Source organism: Eumetopias jubatus, unplaced genomic scaffold (genome assembly GCF_037043125.1).
Source record: "Eumetopias jubatus isolate StellerSeaLion01/CBP00866 unplaced genomic scaffold, mEumJub1_p1.0 scaffold_8, whole genome shotgun sequence".
In the NCBI taxonomy this organism is placed as follows: domain Eukaryota; kingdom Metazoa; phylum Chordata; class Mammalia; order Carnivora; family Otariidae; genus Eumetopias; species Eumetopias jubatus.
The window spans coordinates 125,834,895-125,854,488 of NW_028274814.1; the positions used below are offsets into that span (position 1 = coordinate 125,834,895).

Consider the following 19,594-nt stretch of genomic DNA (forward strand, 5'->3'; position numbering starts at 1 on the left):
ATGGGGTGGCTGGGTGATAGACATTGGGGAGGGTATGTGCTATGGGGAGCGCTGTGAATTGTGCAAGACTGTTGAATCACAGATCTGTACTTCTGAAACAAATAATGCAATATATGTTAAGAAAAAAAAAGAAGAAGAAGATAGCAGGAGGGAAAGAATGAAGGGGGTAAATAGGAGGGGAGACAAACCATGAGAGATGATGGACTCTGAAAAACAAGCAGGGTTCTAGAGGGGAGGGGGGTTGGGGGATGGGTTAGCCTCGTGATGGGTATTAAAGAGGGCACGTTCTGCGTGGAGCACTGGGTGTTATGCACAAACAATGAATCATGGATCACTATATCAAAAACTAATGATGTAATGTATGGTGATTAACATAATAATAAAAAAAACTTGTCTCTGCAGTGTGAGCAGCCATTTTTCTTTGTCTTCAGGGATGCTTCATGTGTTGAAATACCTGTTGTATTCTAGGGGTCTCAGGCTAAGTGGTTGAGAGATTTAATGTGCATTGTGGAACACAGAGCTTCCAAAGGTTTTTCTAGATCCTTAGCCTGGAGTCCTAGTTGGAGCTTTCCATTGTAAACTTCATGTAGACTGAGGAAACTCAACATCCATGTCTGATTTCCCATCCATGAGAAACCAAGGAAGTGGGTCACCAATTTGTGACAGTTCTACATTCCAAATATCACTCAAATCTTGCTCTTTGTCTCCATCTGGACATTGATATTGCTCTAGCTCAAGTTCCCTTAGCTCTCCTCAGGACATCTTCAGTTGCCTTTTTCTCCCTTTCTCTAACACCTCATTTCTCCATCTTCTCGTCCCTTTTCTCTTCCCTCCATGTCACTATTATACCTGTCTTTAGGTATATAAAGCTTTCCATTGCTCAAACCACATTAAATGTTGCAGACCATAAATTTGCAAACTTAGCATTGTGTTTAAGATCCTTCATGATCTGGCCACTTAATTGTTCATTTACTAACCCACCAGGCAGAGTCTTTCCCATTGTCTTCCTGTGTTATTTCTTCACTTTACCTAATAATAATAGTGATAATTAATAACAATAATTTCTTGAATATTCAAGTGTCAGTATAAAATTCACTTTCAACTTAATAATAGCTTACAAGAACAAAAGAAACACTACTATATTAAATAAACATTTTAATTGTAAGACACATTGCAATTCTAGAAACATCAAGGTGTGAACATGTTGAAGAAGACACAACCTAATTGGTACTATTTACTAAGCATCAACAAAAGGCTCAATACAGATTTAGCTAAAGAATATTTTCTTGCTAATCTGCCTCCAAAGAGCTCTCGACCATGGAGTTCTGTCCCTCTGTACACTTTCTCGGTTGTTCTTTTGTGCTAGAATCAAACTTCACAGAATCTATGTGGTCCAAGCTTGTTGGGTCTGCAAAGAGAGTAAGTGGTTTGCCTACTAGCTGTGTAACATTGGCTATATTTTAAGGAAAAACTGCTGTTGAAAATAGGACCCCCCCCAAAAAAGGAATAGCCCCCAAATATATATTCTATATTGATGGCAGCTGAGAATTAATTATTTTTGTTTCCTGGAAGGGGCATAGGGGGTGAAAGTGAGGGGATTTTCTCTTTTTGCCCAAAAACATAATCTTCTCTTTTTCAAGATATTACCAATGTACTTATTACATCAAGGTAAATTAAATACTTGGGTCCCAGGCTAGGGTTTCTCTCAGCTTTTTTTTTGTTTTTTGTTTTTTTAAACCATTTTTGTCCCCTTCATATTGACCAGAGTTTGAGTTGAGATTAAGCAGTCACAGATCTTGATTTGGCAAGGGAAAGAAAATTAAAATGGACAAAAAGAATTGAGGCTAATTGGCATTTCCAAGTGATTTTCCCTTTGCAGTTGGGGAAAGAAAATCTCATGAGGGAGAGTGGTGTTCGCTTTCTCCTGCAGCCTTCTTTGTGTGTGTGCCCATGAGACCCCTCGCCAGGCCTCATCCCCAGTCTCTCCATTCTCGGGCTTTAAGTGAGGTGGGCTTTGTTGCAAGCGTCTATACACATTTAATGAGACTTCTGTTGTCTGTGCTCAGAGGATTCCAGACCCTCCACTACATTTCATTTGGAATTCATCCGACGTGGGCTGTTCTCCAGGCTTAATGGCTGAGAGGTCCTTTCCAAAGGGGAAAGAATTCAGGGATAGAATTTAATAAAGTTTAGTATGAAAGCTAATTCTTCATAAAACCCTAAAAAATTTTCCCTGAAGTCCAGACACTAAAACTATCATGTACCTCAGGATTTCATCTCTGCCCTCCTCTCTTGGGGCAGTGAATCTGTATTTGTAAATAAGAAATAACTTCATGACAGTTTAATGGGTTTGGGAAAAATAATTGCCTTTCTTTTTGTTTTGTTTTGTTTTGTTTTGTTTTTTTGAAAGTGGCTCTTCCTATCATGTCCTGCTATGGTGACCCGTGATGGTGGGTTTACTAGAGATAAAATCCTTAAAGTGAGACTAAAATAAACACAAAGATAATCTTATTCCATTTCTGGGCTTAAACTGTCTACTGAAGAGAAGCACGTTCATTATAAAAATGAACAGGATTCCTAGGGAAGCATTCCGAGAGACAGAGCTGTGTTAGCTGGGCCAGAGGCCCCCGAAGAAGCAATTAGTTGGGGACTGTTGTTGATGTAGCTTCCTCTGGCCTCCGTGGTCTCCTCACTGGCCACTTATGCATTCCCACCCTAATGACACCTCCTTTTGTTTCAGGCTCACTTAAGCTCAGATTCATCCTCAGTGCTATCATTTTAAATTTGCCTTTGAACTTCAATATCCTTTCTTGCATCTTTGCTTTGCTGATCTCTACCCAGCCTTCAAGAATCATCTCTCTGGGAAGTCTTCCAGTTGCCCTCTCTGTTCTCTCCTAGCACTTTGCTCAGGTGCTGTTTGGGTTTGTTGACGGTGTTGATAGCATTGTTTGTTCACATGAAAGACTTTCACCCTAGACTCTGAGCCAACTGAGGTCAGGCATGAAGTGTGTTCATTCATTTATTCATTTGCTGATACACTCACTGAATCATTGAATCACAGGCAGTGTGCTAGAGATACAAGGGAGAGCTCAGCAGACATGTCCTCTGTTTCAGTCCAGCGAGGGAGACAGGACACACAGTAAGCAAAAAATAAATGCTGTGAAGAAGCCCGTTTGGGCTGTTGAGATAGAGAACGGGGAGGGCTACTATATTGTAAATGGGGCCATGAGGAAGCTTCTTGGGGGGTGTGAAATCTAAGTTAAGATCTGAAGAAAGAGGAACTAGCTTTAAGACAAATCATATTGGCGGCTCAAAGATTCATTGAATGAAAGAACTTAAAGGGGAGGTCCTCAAACTTTACTGTGCTCAGTTAAAAATACCGTGAGGATGGAGTTGGCGAGGATTTCCTATGGCAGTGCTGGGAAGGCTTTTCAGGTCCTATCTCTGATCTATTGGCAGTGGCTGCTTGGAGTGCAGTTTTGAGGAGGACTGTGATTGTATCCAAGCTCAGTGGGGAAGAGTGCTAAGATCAATGAGACAGGTTGCCATGGGCGCGGAGACAATGGAGTCTGGAGTGCTAAACATCTTCTATTCCTGTCAAGTGGACTGACTGGCAGCAGGGACCATTTCTCATTTCTTACTTCTAATTTTCCTCTTTTCAATCTTGATTCTTCTCCCAAAGTTCAACACATCTCTTCTTCATTCAGCTTATGATATTATCATACTTTAAGATTCCCCAGCTTTATATATATATATGCATGTCCCCACGTATATCACACACACATACATTAATGTATGTATGTGTCCATATATAAAAACATATACATATGAATGTGTACATATGTGTATATGTCATGTGCACACTTCACATTCACATGTGTTCCCAATCAATTCCATCTTACCTCATGTAAATATGAACATTCACTAGCACTGACCCATCTGATACTCACATTACTCACTCTAGTCTTAGCCGTAGCAAATACTTTACCTGATCTGTGTATAACTGCTTCAAGCAGCCTGGTGAACCCTAAGCAAATAGGATTTAGGTTTAAAAGATCCAAATCAGAATCTTAGCTCTTCTACTTATTAGTAATAACTCCCCCAAGCTTTAAATGTAAAATGTAGGTTTAATAATAATAATAGATATCCCAGATACTCCTCACAAAAATGTCAGAGGATCAAATGAAACAATGCATATGAGTACATTTGAAAAATGCACAGATATTTAGGAATATAATATTCCACAAGTGTGTTTCAATTACCTATTTCATGTGTTTGGTACTTCTTTGTACCTGGTATTCCCATGTGAAAGATCTGAGGGGTGGGTCTCCTTTGATTTATCTTGAAAATCATAATGTATAAATTGGTATTTATTAAGTACATTCTGCTATAAATAAAAATGGCTCCATACATGTTTGTTTTCCTCTTGGTAACTGAAGAAGTAAACTTTAACATGGTTTTAAAACTTTTTGATCTGCTGGTTTTCAAAGTAAACTTCTATTGGACTACAGTTTCTGTCATGCTAGGTCCCTTTTACAGAATCTAATATTTTCACGTAGAGAAGAGAGAGCCCATCTCATTTTAAGGTTACTATTAATTTGATGCAAATTAAGTACTTTAAAGTCAGGTGTTGTTTCCAAGGGAAATAGACCAACAGAGAGAATGACCCAAACTTCCCAACTGGGAAATGCCAGCTGTAGAGAAAACTAATCACATCAACTAATATGAGAAATGCAATGTGAGTTTGGCCTGCCTTGGTGTAGGGTAGAAACACAAGCAGGGAGTCAAAGAGAAGTGGTTCCAAATTCTGACTCCTAAAACCCAATGGCTGCATGACGTGGGAAAAACACACCTCTCTGAGCCTCACAGGGCAGACCCAGGCTCTTTTCTAGGCACTAAGGACACAACAGTGAAAGTAACAGAGAATATTCTGGGAAGGAGTTCAGCACAATGAAATAGGATAAAATCAATAGGAAATTGCATCTGGGTACATCATAATCAAACAGTAGAAAAGAAAAGATAAAAAAGAAATCTTAAAATTAGCAAAAAAAAAAAAAGGCACATTACATAGGTGAGAAAACATTTCATCTGACTGTAGACATGTCATCAGAAACCATGGATGCCAAAAGCCAGTGCAAGAACATTTTTAAAGCACTAAAAGAAAAAAAAAAATCTGTCAATCTTGAATTCTATATCCGGCAAATCTATCCTTCAATAATGTAGGTAGAATAAAGACATTTTGAGATAAAAATAAGCTAAGCCAAGTCATTCCCACCAGACCTGCATTACAAGAAATGCAAAATGAAGTTATTCAGTGTGAAGGAAAAGGAGTCCCAGAAAGAAAAAGAAACGGATACACAGATCTTGAGGAATGGATGAAAAGTACCAGAAATGGTAACTATCTGAAGTTCATTGCAGCCTGGTAAACTTGGCATTCACACTCAGATTCACACATGAGGAAAACATGGGAGAGAGAGGTTTAAAGACTTAACCGTAAGTCATACCTGTAGAGATAGCAGAACTCACATTTGAAAAATTCCCATTTCTTTATTCCTTTGACTGCAGCAACCTCCAACTCAAAAGTGGTTTTAGAAGGGGCAGTAAAAGATTTAGAAGAGAAGGCCCACCCTTGTCCTCTCCTCTCTTCTCTGCATGAAAATATCACACAGAGCAGTGGAGAACATGGCCTTGTGGAGGAGAACGGAAGACTGATAGATGCAGAATGGGAGGGGCAGTTGCTGGGGAGTGACTTTTTCCCCTTCCATGGTTCCAAGAGACTGGGTTTAGTGGGCAGTGACTCCATGTGGGGCTGATTGCTGGGACGACTGACAGGGAAACAGTACTGCCTTTGTTGTTGGTGAGCTCGGTCACTGACCACAGTGAGCTTGCATGAACCTGCACGGAAGGGCAAGTGGGCTGGGGCAGCCTGCTCTAACAACACTCTGGAGAAACTACTTGTTTTGATCTAAGACTCTCTCTGTCTAACTCATCACTCACTTTCAGGCAACATAGGCCATCTGTCCTAGCCACTTCTCCTTGCCTCCATTTACTGGACTGGATTTTACTGATTCTCTCTCCTTGAATACTACCGTTTCCTCAGCCTGGGTCTCTAACAGTAAGACTAAACCTTACTTAACCCTTAACCTGATTTCTGTCCTCCTTTCCCTTACCTTTACCCCACCCTAGCTTGGACCCGACACTCATCAGTTCTCTCAGTTTGAATCCTTTTTGGTCTTCAAGGCCAAATCCTGTCTCAGTTCCTCCAGGCAGCCTTCCTTGACTTCCCTAGCCCCAGAACACCTGGGACTTACAAGGTGTGATACCTTCTAGAAAAATCCCCTCCACCAATTCTTTCTTCTCTACCTCCCTCTTGTGATAGCTAACATGTATTAATGACCTACTATATGCCAGGCACCACACTAAATTATTTTGTACATATATTATTTATTTAATCTTCATACCAAGCCCACCTTGTCTTCTCCATTTCATAGATAAGGAAATCAAGGTTCATTGAGATTCAACCCTTCACTCAAGCATCCCAGTTGTCTACAGAGCTTATTAGGCAATACTCTCTCTTATAACATTTTACGACATCTCAGATCCTTTGGGTGCAAGTAAAAGAGTCATTTCCAAGAAAAATTCACACATGCACTGACACGTAAATCTACATTGACTTTTCTATCTCTACTGTCATCCCTTAAGGGCCTGGGTCCTGTCTCAGTCAGGTCTTGTGTCTGCTCGGAACTATAACTCCAATAAATATGCTGATTGGCTGAGCAATGGAAGTTTGGTGTTCCCATGGTGAGGCTGATTAAAAACAAACAAGTAGTTAGTCAACAGTTTGAGGTTATTTGCAAAAGTGAAATATACCTAATCAGGCCCAGAGATTGTTGCCAAAATTCTAATCAAGAATGCAGGGTTCAGTGGAGCCTCCTCCATGTACATGCTGCACACCCTCCCACACCCCCTCTTCTTCCTGTTACAAAAATGGAGGTAAACCTCTAACTGCTCCAAACGTCTGAGGGGAGAAATGTGAACTGATTTTTCAATCAGTAGATGAGGCCAGGACAACCAAAACTGAAAGGAGGATTTTGCAAACATGAAGTTTATTAGTCTGGGCCAAAAGTCAAAAATCACTAATTTTTCCTGCAGAGATGTTTTGTGCCTCATTCTTGCCCTCTTGGGCTCTGGTGCACACTGACCTCTGCAGTGGGTGAGAGAGCCATTAATCAAATTTTGCACAATGGAGATCGTGGTTCCTGGTTCTTTCTGCACTGGGCATATTTTAGGGGTAACATAGCCTCATTGTCCCCAAAATGTAGCCACTGCCCTCCACTTGCCCTCTCCCCATCCAAAAGTGTATATGCATGGATGGCTGAGGAGCCGTGGCACCTTACAAATGATCCATTCGGACTGTCAAGCATCTTTTGTTTGGAAGGAAAGGAGATGTGACAAATGTAAACACTGGAGGATGGGACCTGCTGCAGAGGACGGATGCCATGTCAAACCTGATAAAAGCTGATGATGCATTCTTTTGCTGTTAGTCAGCTGGCTGCTCTCTCCTTCCAGCTCCTCTCAGCCCTGTTTTGCTCTACTGCGATATTTTCTTTCATTTGGACCCCGTAGGCATGCTCTGGAAGCAAGGTTCTGATTAGTCTAAAACTGCCTACGTTATGTTTTTATTTTCACCCATGTTTCTAGTTTGATGCCAGGCCACAGGATACAGATACAGATCAATTTAGATGAGGGCCTCTTGTTTCCTAGGACACGAGGCAAAGAGGATTCCTTTCTGTCACCCGGAGTGGAAGGACCATCTGGTTCAAATGTCAATGGAGGCTGTGCCTTCCATTATTGAGGTCCTGGTTTCATAACATTTCCTGAGGCAGAGGTGCATGTTGGAAAGCTTGGGGAAACGTCAAAGGAAAGCAGTAGCCCCTGGCAAGTTGTGAAAACCAAATCAGCATCTTACTCTGACTCCATCCCTAAGATATGACTAAATTAGCTCCTAGTATGCTGAAAGTTGCACTAAAGTTGGACATGGCTGGCTGGGGATGGTGCCTCTTTTGAGTGGCTGTCCAGGTGTGGGATATCAGTTGTTAGCTCTGGCCATGTTAGGGCATCTGATGTCTTCTCCATTTGCACAGCTCTTGCCTCAGATAAGCCACATTATAAAGTAGTGGTTAAGAGAACAGGTGTTGGAGTCAGACAGATTTTGGCTCATGTTCCAGATGCGTCTTTTCACTCTTAGTCGACTAAGATTGCATTTGGTTGCAGGCAAGAGAAAAGGTGACCTGTGAATAACTGGGGAGTTATTCATCCTACACAACCAGAAGTCCAGGGGGAGGCAGGCCAGGTCCATCACTGTGGCTCAGGGATTCCCCTGTGGACCAGCTCCTTTCAGCTTCCTGTTCTTCATCCTTAGGGGTTGTTGTGTGACAAAAATATAACCCCAAAGATCTCCATGGAATGTTGTTTATTTTCAGGAAAAGATACAACGATGGTGAGATAAATAAACGAAATCCCTCAGTGTATCTCAGAGTTCCCAAGAGAGATGTTGCTCTCTGTTTCAGCTAGAACTTCCCTAAGTGTGTTCCAAAGCGGAGGCTGCATAGGGCGAAGACCTCCAAAATCCTCTCCTGGGTCTTGTCAACTAGCAAGGCCATATGCGTCAACATAACTGATGTATTTTGTCTTCTTGTTATGCTCACTTATTTAAGAATGACTCAACTCTGAGCCGACTTTTTAGACTTGACTTTACAACATTTTTACTACTGCGCGGCCGTGAGCCTGAGCCAACGTGGTGATAGATGGGGGCCAGAAAGAAGATAGTGGTGGTGGGCTTAGAGAAGAAAGAATCTGTGAATGAAACACTGTTTCCAGGTGAGAGTGATGTGGAGGGGTCCAAGCTGACTCTGGGTTCTTCAGTTGGAGGAGCTGGGAGGATGGTGAGGCCATGAATAGGAATGAGAAAGTCAACAGGAGGAATCTGTTCAGGACAGAAATGGAGAAGTTCAGTTTGGGACACACAGAGGTTCTGGGGTTATACAAAAGCATATCCAGGGGGAGATATTCAAGCCACAGCTGGAGATTCAGGCCTGGAGTTCAAGAGCTAGGTCGGTAGAGTTAAAATGCAGGAACTATTTAATGATATTAATGAGAGAAGATAGATATTTTTAAGTTTTGGACTGAAATGGTGGGGTACTTTCCCATTAGTTATGGGCATCCAACCTGTGACAGAATCCACAAGCTGAATAAAATGAAGCCTGCAATTATCTGGTGAATATGATCTTTGTGGAGAGCCTGTTGAGGGGAAAAATACAAACCTCTGATTCCCCATGACTGCAGGAAAAGTGGGGAAGGGTGGGTATTTCTGAGTTCACAAGAATAAATAATTCCTTGTGTCATATAAGTTTTATAGGCTTTTTCACACATCAGCTCATTTGAGGTTCACAAGAACCCTATGAAGAAAGCAAGGGAGAGCTTTTCTTCATTGATAAGTGAGGAAAGAGAGATGCAGGCAAAGCCCATGATGTGTCCAGACTCGAATGGCTGACCCATGATAGATTCCAGAGCCCGCACCAGCTGGCCCGGTGCAATTTCCACTGGTCCTAATAGCTCCTCCCTCCTGGAAGGTGCCCAAATATGACTACTTAAAAGCACTTTACAATACCACCTCCTCTCTTTGGTGACTGTAGTGAATTAGTAAATGTAGTAAACTTCAGTTCACTTGAGGAACTTGTAAAATACAGATATTTGAGCCTCACCCTAAAAGATCCCGCTTCACTATGTGTACCAGTCAGCATTCTTCAGAGAAACAGAACCAATGGGTCATATAACCTCTATCTATCATCTATCTATCTATCTATCTATCTATCTATCTATCTATCTATCATCTATCATCTAGAAAGGGAGAGAGAGATTTATTGGCAGATGCAGCTAAGATGCAACTGTATTATGAGGAATTGGCTCACGTGATTATGGAGGCCAAGAAGCTCCACCATCACTATCTACAAGCTGGAGAGCCAGGAAACCCGTGGTATGGTTTCAGTCTGAGTCCAATGGCCTGAGAACAAGGAGTTCCAATTGTGTAAGTCCTAGTCTGAGGCTTGGAGGAAATTGATGTCCCAGCTCAGAGAGATGCTCCAGTCAGACAGCAAAAGAGAATCTCCCCTCGTTCTTCTGCTTTTTTGTTCTATTCATTTCCTCAATGGATTGGATGATGCCCACGCACACTGAGGAGGGTAAACTGCTTTACTCAGTCCACTGATTCAAATGTTAATCTCTTCTAGAAACACCTTCACAGACACACTCAGAAATAATGCTTACTCAGATATGTGTGCATTCCATGGCTCAGACAAGTTGATGGATGATATTCACCATCACAGTGTGCCTGCCTAGAGTCCAGGAATCTGCATTTTTGCAAACAACCCAAATGAGTCTGATGTGGATGATTCACCCCCCACATTTTGCGAATCACTGAAACGGGAAGACTGGAGGTAGAGGAAGGATATCTTAGTCCCGTTCCTCTCCCACCCCTCTCCCATTCTCTAGATGAGGGGGAGTCGCTTATCTGATTAGCCAGATTCCAGGACATAGACCAGGCTATATTTTACTAATGGACATGATCATTATATTTTAAAATGTCAAGTAGTTGCATTTCTTATCCTCTTCTACTTTTTGCAGCTGCTTCGATGGGACGTCACTAAGCTAAGCCAAGATCCCTCAATGTCTGACTACTTTATAGTCTGTTGCTTTATTTGCATGCTTTCTTAAATGTTGTCATGAATACTGGACCCCTGGGTGGTATGGCCCACCCAGAAGGGGATAATACCCAAGAGTTGTAGTTGGGAGGTAGGGTCTTTGTAGGCAATTAGACTAATTTACAGGCTTCCCTTAGTCTTATCCAGAGCACCACATCAGATATACCAGGTATTAGTCCCAATAAAAAAACTTTTTTTCCTTGTATACATTTGGTTTTGTTTTCTATGTGTATAGCATCTTCAGGATTAATAGCTAACATTTACCGAGTGCATACTATGTGTTAAACAGTGAGTGTTTTGCATAAAGTAACTCATTTTGTTTTCATAATAACCTTGTAAGCAGGTACTATTTTTATTCCTTTTTTTTCTCCAGATGGAAAAAATTGCCCAAGTTTTTCTCACTAGTGAGTGAGCAAGATTTGAACCTGGGCACCCACCTTTAATTGCACATACATTGTCATTCCCACTCTCCTCTCACCTACTATACTTTATCGTCTTAAGGAACTGCCTGGGGTAGCGGATGGGTAATAAAGTAGAATGTTGGAATCCTAGGGTCCCCTGCACATTCGCCATCTTAGTAGCATCAAAACTCTGCCTTGAACCCCTGAGAGAGGCCAATTCAAAGTCAAAAAGAAAGAAGAATGCAAAGCCATTGTTTGTGTGACTAGAATCAAAACTCTATTTTGAGTTGCATTAAATAGACAGGTTTTTTTCCATAGCTTGCTGACTCTTCTGAATGGGCACTTAACTCTGGTCCCTTTTAGCTGCTGTTGAAATTTCTATAACCTCAGTGGTTCTGGGATCAACAGATGATGAAACTTTTTAGCAGATCCACTTTCTCTGAGCCAGTTGACAAGTACAGGGCTGGTATTCCCTATCTTAGAACAAACTATTAATCAGAAAGAAAGACCACAACCATAAATCGACATGAATTGGGTACTATCGTCCCTGAACGACTTTGCCCTGCCAAAAGTGTTTTGGTTTGATAACATTGGTCGACATTGGCCCTAGCCCAGCGGTTTTCAGTTTTTCTTTATGGAGTCGAATAGACTAAACTCAGCACTTTCTCAGTCTCTCAAATAAGTGCACTGACATCATTTGGAAATTATAAGAATCCACATATCAGGCCAAATTCCACCCTGGGTTCAACATCCGCTCCCCCCCAACCCCTGAGATCAACCCCCAAGAGTATGGTTAAGTGAGGCTAGAACTTGGCCGGAAGCTTGTTATTTCTGCAGTTTTAATTACACATACCTCATCCATTTGACCAAATTAGGAATGAAGGTTCATGGAGGGAACCTTTGCCTATTGGCTTGCTTCAGTGTCTGGTTCTTCAAGTACCTAACTTGGGAATTCCAGGAAAATAGTCAAGAATTGACATTTTACATTTTTAGGCTGGAAAGAACTTGGCTCATTAGTATCTAATCCAAACCCCATGGTTTTGTAGACCAAAAAACAAAAACAAAAACAAAAAAAACCCCTGAGATTTAGAAAGGAAAAGTGCTCAAGGTCATATGAAAGGTATGGTGAGCCAGGCCAAAAAGAAAGAAAGAAAAAAAGCCAGGAATCCGTCTCTCTTATTTAGTGTGCTTTCCACACACCCAGCTAGAAAAGGGTGATTTATCACAGAAGTTTGCTCCTGCTGTATTCAGTAGTGGGAAGGACCTAGGTTTTAGAGCCAGGGAAAGGTAGGAGTAAATCCAAGTTCAAATACTTCTATTCATGTGTGCCTAGTTTCTTAACTTCTCTGGGTCTTAGTTTTCCTATTTATCAAATGGAGAAGACTCTTATATACTTCCTAAGGATTTTGTGACAATGAAGTGAAATGATATTCCCAGGCAAGGGAGGCACAGTAGGTTTTTTATTTCCTCCTTAGGACTGCTGGGTTATAAATGACAGAAACTCAAACTGGCTTGAGCCAAACAGGAATTTGTTAGGCTACCTGTATGACTTTGAGTAGATTTTAGCTCAAGAGAGGCTGGTTCTATAGGCCTACATGTTATCATTAGAAATTATAGTTTTTTTCTATGACCCTCTTGGGCCAGCTCTGTGTTGGTGTGACATAATGGCTATCAGCAGCTCCGGGCTTCTGTCTTACAAGGTTCCAGTTCAGAAAAGGAAAAACTTTTCTTTTCCTGTATTTTTTACTGGAGGTCCCAGAATTAAGTCACACTGGCCTAAGGCTGATAAAATATAGAATGGGACACATCAGGTACAAAACCATTCAGTGTGCCATACAGCTGGGTGGTAGATCAGAAGGTCAGGGGGAGGTCATATGCCCGCTCCTTGGAGCTTGGAGGTAATGTGAGAGAGGATGGGGTGAACCTCCAGGATCAGATTGAGAGTGGGGCAGGACTACTTCTCCATAAAACAATCCAAATGCTTTTGGTAGGATAAAAGTAACTGGACACAACAGAAGCAAGAACAAGTTTCACTTCCCTTCTTTCTCCTTGCTCTAGTTTTGTCAACACTCAGGAGGATGTTTGTTCTCTCCAAATTGTGATACAATTTATCTGTGCAAGAAGGAAATAGGTAATATTGAAGTTAGTGCCTCTTGAGCTGAGTAAGTAGACTTTTATGGTTAAAAACAAAGAGCTGGTCAGAGGAAGTCATTCTTTTCTGCTGACTATGCTTTGTCTTTCTTTATAAAATCAAAACAGCAAATTATATGAAAATAGACAAATAATGCTTGTAAATAGGGATACCAAATGCCATCCATCATTAAATGTGAGTTGTCACCCTCTAGCACTATGTCCTATTTAGATATAATATTGCTTATTAAGATAAAAATTATTTATTAAACACTTAATGTGTGCTAGGCACCCTGCTTGAGTTAATTACAGAGGACACAACAAGTACGTTAAAAATAGTTTTGAAAGTAATATACCTTAAGATTCAGCAAATGAAAAAGTGTTTATTGAGGCCCAGCCATGTGTTGACCATCTTTCTAGGCAGCACAGGAAGTGAAAAATTAAAAGCCCAGAAGAGCATAGTGATTAAGTACACAAGGCTTTGAAGAGAGATGGCTATGTGTTCAAAATTTGGCTTCATCCTAAATCCACTGCATGACCTTGAGGAGCCTACCATTGAACTCAAGTTCTGTAAAATGATCCTAAGAATCACATTTATTTTTCAGGGTAATTGTGAGCATTAAAATTCATAACATATTTCAAGTTATTTGGCACACATCACAAGGTAGATTATAAAATGGTTGGCTATGTAGAAATTTTTGCATTGATTTGCTACCACCCACTTCCAAGCCCCAATATGCACATGTGTGCACCCGTACTCACCCACCCACACCCCCCACACACACACTCACGGAACCACTGATGTAATAGAAGCTAGGGCTAAATATATATGCTGTGATCACACGGGGCCAGAACCTGAAACTATTTTGTAACCTCCTGTTCAGGTTATCTTGCTACCAGTGCATTGCCTGCAGATGCCCCCATGGCACACGTGTCCACACACATGTGAACTGTGAATTGTTGATGATACATTAGAAACCAAGTAGGCAAAACACTTGGGTCCCTGTGTGGTGCATAGTTGTGATGCTCACACAGAAATTAGCCTGTTTGCAGTGAGGCCAACCCAACTGCTAATTGTGTGACAAAGAAAGTGGGAAGGGGCGTTGAAATAGCAATGATAGGACTTCTGCCTTTGGTCACAATGCACTAATGGGTACTGGATTTACCTTCCCTTGTTGAACAACTAAATACCAAACAAAAGTGTGAAATTGTCACAATATGTGATGCAGGGCAGCTGGCTACTCAGGACAGTGATTCCTGAGAGAAGAGAAATCAATACTTGTCCCAGATTACTACCTGGAGAAAAGTTCTAGGAGAGGAGGAGGAACTGAAACAGAGCCCAGGAGCCTCCTTGAGTTGAGGTTGGAGCTCTTGGAGTCCAACGGATGGAATTCTGAATTGAAAACTGCATAGTTTGGATCTGCTCTTTCTTTTTCTTCTTTTTCTAGTTTTCCTGAGCTGGCAGCTTAGATACTTGATTTTCGCATCTTTCTTCTTTTCTCATACAGATATGTGGTACTATAAATATTTTTCTAAGCACTGTTTTCTCTGCATCTCACAAATTTTGATAAGTTGTATTTTTATTTGTTCAAAAATTTTTAAATTCTCTTGAGATTTCTTCTTTGACCTATGTGTTATTTATGTATTTATGTATTTATTTATTTTCCAGAGGACATTATATTTTATTGTATGAATGTCAAGTGTTTTCCAGTACTTATTTACTATATTTTATGTATTCCACAAAATAAGCATTATTTTAAAGTATACTGGAATTCATAACAGAAGGAATGCAAAGAATAGATGCTTGAAATACATCCAGTATCATCCAATCCTTTCAATAAGAAATGTTTCCAGTGTTATGGGCAAACTTGATCTTCTTTGAAATGTGTTGCCCACCACTTTTCCGTTTCAGTCACAGTAGCTATAAGTAGTTATTGAAGGATGTCCTCATCTAAATTCCCATCAATAAGAACCGATCGATGTGTTGTCTCAGCATCTTCTTTCCAGCTCACTGGTCTCCTCCAGGTCACAGAGCTCATGGACACCTTGGACGATCACTGGTTTTGGTTTGTCTTTGATCAAAAGCAGCCCCATGTAGTCATTGTCCTTGTTTCTCACATTCTTCTCCCACAGAAGATTCTGAATAATACATTTAGACTTTCTTCCTTCATGTTTCCTGGTACTTAAATGTGTGACTGTGATAATGCTCTAATCAGAGTGAGGGTGTGTGTTTGGTAAGTGTTGGAGCTTTTTCTGCAAACGTATTCCAGAGAGACTGTCAAAGGCATGAAGATCTAGTACATCAGAGAGATCAGCTCACTTGATCTTTGTGTTTTTAAAAATTTTCCCAGTCCATTTATTGATCTAATGGTTGTTCTTAATTTGCTTAAATCCTCTTGTGAAACCAGTCTGTTTTATTAATGATGATGATATCTGCCAAAGCAGCTTGCCTAGAAGCCTCATGGATAAGGCCAACAGGTTTTTCTTCTGCTAAATGTTTTAATCCATATTTTGAATCCATAAGAGTTATGATCCCGGCAAGATAAATATCAATCCCTAATTCAGCATCAACCCAAAACAGAGAAGCTACAGCACTAGGATCTGCTAATCCAGTGGTATCTAACGGTATATCATCAAATTTTCCCTTCTTCTGCATCAAATTCTCATTAGCTCCAAGGCCACTTCCTTTACTGAACAGCAGAGGCAAACGTTTATAAGTTCCAATCTTTCTTGGTAGAGTGCTCCACTTTGGCTGACATCTAAGGATTTCCCCACTGCATTTCCTTCCCCAAATTTGTTTAAAATAACTGCTCCTCTTTTACTATGTTGCTCTGTCAAGATATAGTTCAAAAGTAATGTCTTCCTAGCACCTAAATACCCAGTGATAATTGTGACTGGAATCTTAGCAGTAGGACTGGACATTTCCTCTTCCTCTCTTTCCTTCATCTCAGTGAGGACGAATTCAGGACAGTCCTCCTCTGCCTGCTCCTCTTTCTCATCCACAGCTCCAATAGCCTGTAACATCCTGGCCAGCTGCACAGCATGCCTCTCACTTAGCTCAAGAGCTAGGACCCTCATGTGTTATTTAGAAGTGTATTGTTTAATCTCCAAGTATTTTGGAATTTTCCCAGCTATGTTTTTGTTACTGATTTCTAGTTTATTTCCACTGGGGTCTGAGAGCAGATATTGTATTATTTCTATTCCACTACCTTTGTTAAGACATGTTTTATGGTCCCAGAGTGTGGTCTATTTTGGTGAATATTCCATGTGAGCTTAAGGATTAACTGTTGGCACTGTTGAGTTCAACTATATCTTTATTGATTTCTGCCTGCTGGATCTGTCTATTTCTGATAGAAAGGTGTTAAAGACTTCAAATATAATAGTGGATTCTTCTATTTCTCTTTGCAGTTGTATCAATTTTTGCCTTCTGTTGTTAGGTGCATACACATTCAGGACTGTTATTTCTTCTTAGAGAATTGGCCCCTTTATCATTATATAATGCTTTTCTTTTTTTTAAAATTTTTTATTGTTATGTTAATCACCATACATTAGTTCTTGATGTAGGGTTCCATGATTCATTGTTTGTGCATAACACCCAGTGCTCCACGCAGAATGTGCCCTATTTAATACCCATCACCAGGCTAACCCATCCCCCCACGCTCTTCCCCTCTAGAACCCTCAGTTTGTTTTTCAGAGTCCATCGTCTCTCACGGTTTGTCTCCCCCTCCGACTTACTCCCCTTCATTCTTCCCCTCCTGCTATCTTCTTCTTTTTCTTTTTTCTTAACATATGTTGCATTATTTGTTTCAGAAGTACAGATCTGTGATTCAACAGTCTTGCACAATTCACAGCGCTCACCATAGCACATACCTTCCCAATGTCTATCACCCAGCCACCCCATCCCTCCCACCGCCCACCACTCCAGCAACCCTCAGTTTGCTTCCTGAGATTAAGAATTCCTCCTATCAGTGAGGTCATATGATACATGTCTTTCTCTGATTGACTTATTTCACTCAGCATAACACCCTCCAGTTCCATCCACGTCGTTGCAAATGGCAAGATCTCATTCCTTTTGATGGCTGCATAATATTCCATTGTGTATATATACCACTTCTTCTTTATCCATTCATCTGTCGATGGACATCTTGGCTCTTTCCACAGCTTGGCTATTGTGGACATTGCTGCTATAAACATTGGGGTGCACGTACCCCTTCGGATCCCTACCTTTGTATCTTTGGGGTAAATACCCAGTAGTGCAATTGCTGGATCGTATGGTAGCTCTATTTTCAACTGTTTGAGGAACTTCCATACTGTTTTCCAGAGTGGTTGCACCAGCTTGCATTCCCACCAACAGCGTAGGAGGGTTCCCCTTTCTCCACATCCCCGCCAACATCTGTCGTTTCCTGACTTGTTAATTTTAGCCATTCTGACTGGTGTGAGGTGGTGTCTCGTTGAGGTTTTGATTTGGATTTCCCTAATGCCGAGCGATGTTGAGCACTTTTTCATGTGTCTGTTGGCCATTTGGATGTCTTCTTTGGAAAAAATGTCTGTTCACGTCTTCTGCCCATTTCTTGATTGGATTATTTGTTCTTTGGGTGTTGAGTTTGATAAGTTCTTTATAGATTTTGGATACTAGCTCTTTATCTCATATGTCATTTGCAAATATTTTCTCCCATTCTGTCGGTTGTCTTTTGGTTTTGTGGACTGTTTCTTTTGCTGTGCAAAAGCTTTTTATCTTGATGAAATCCCAGTAGTTCATTTGTGCCCTTGCTTCCCTTGTCTTTGGCGATGTTTCTAGGAAGAAGTTGCTGCGGCTGAGGTCGAAGAGGATGCTGCCTGTGTTCCTCTTTAGGATTTTGATGGACTCATGCCTCACATTGAGGTCTTTCAACCATTTGGAGTCCATTTTTGTGTGCGGTGTAAGGAAATGGTCCAGTTTCATTCTTCTGCATGTGGCTGTCCAATTTTCCCAACACCATTTGTTGAAGAGACTGTCTTTTTGCCATTGGACATTCTTTCCTGCTTTCTCAAAGATAAGTTGACCATAGAGTTGAGGGTCCATTTCTGGGCTCTCTATTCTATTCCATTGGTCTATGTGTCTGTTTTTGTGCCAGTACCATACTGTCTTGATGATGACAGCTTTGTAATACAGCTGGAAGTCCGGAATTGTGATGCTGCCAGCTTTGCTTTCCTTTTTCAATATTCCTCTGGCTATTCGGGGTCTCTTCTGGTTCCATACAAATTTTAGGATTATTTGTTCCATTTCTTTGAAAAAAGTGGATGGTATTTTGATGGGGATTGCATTGAATGTGTAGATTGCTCTAGGTAGCATTGACATCTTCACAATGTTGGTTCTCTCAATCCATGAGCATGGAACGTTTTTCCATTTCTTTGTGTCTTCTTCAATTTCTTTCATGAGTATTTTATAGTTTCTGAGTACAGATCCTTCGCCTCTTTGGTTAAATTTATTCCTAGGTATCTTATGGTTTTGGGTGCAATTGTAAATGGGATCGACTCCTTGATTTGTCTCTCTTCTGTCTTGTTGTTGGTGTATAGGAATGCCACTGATTTCTGTGCATTGATTTTATAGCCTGCTACATGACTAAATTCCTGTATGAGTTCTAGCAGTTTTGGGGTGGAGTCTTTTGGGTTTTCCACATAAAGTATCATATCATCTGCAAAGAGTGAGAGTTTGACTTCCTCTTTGCTGATTTGGATGCCTTTGATTTCTTTTTGTTGTCTGATTGCTGTGGCTAGGACTTCTAATACTATGTTGAATAGCAGTGGTGAGAGTGGACATCCCTGCCGCGTTCCTGACCTTAGGGGAAAAGCTCTCAACTTTTCCCCATTGAGAATGATATTTGCTGTAGGTTTTTCATAGATGGCTTTTATGATGTTGAGGTATGTACCCTCTATCCCTATACTCTGAAGAGTTTTGATCAAGAAAGGATGTTGTACTTTGTCAAATGCTTTTTTCTGCATCTATTGAGAGGATCATATGATTCTTGTTCTTTCTTTTGTTAATGTATTGTATCATGTTGATTGATTTGCGGATGTTGAACCAGCCTGGCAGTCCAGGGATAAATCCCAATTGGTCATGGTGAATAATCCTTCTAATGTACTGTTGGATCCTATTGGCTAGTATTTTGGTGAGAATTTTTGCATCCATGTTCATCAAGGATATTGGTCTGTAATTCTCCTTTTTGATGGGGTCTTTGTCTGGTTTGGGGACCAAGATAATGGTGGCCTCATAAAATGAGTTTGGAAGTTTTCCTTCCATTTCTATTGTTTGGAACAGTTTCA

At 40.8% G+C, this 19,594-nt stretch overlaps 1 pseudogene; it reads right to left on the reverse strand.

Annotated features, from left to right (window-relative positions):
* Positions 1 to 15,147: 15,147 nt before the first annotated feature.
* On the reverse strand, positions 15,148 to 16,315 carry LOC114222991 (zinc-regulated GTPase metalloprotein activator 1F pseudogene; annotated as a pseudogene).
* Between the last annotated feature and the right edge of the window lie 3,279 nt (positions 16,316 to 19,594).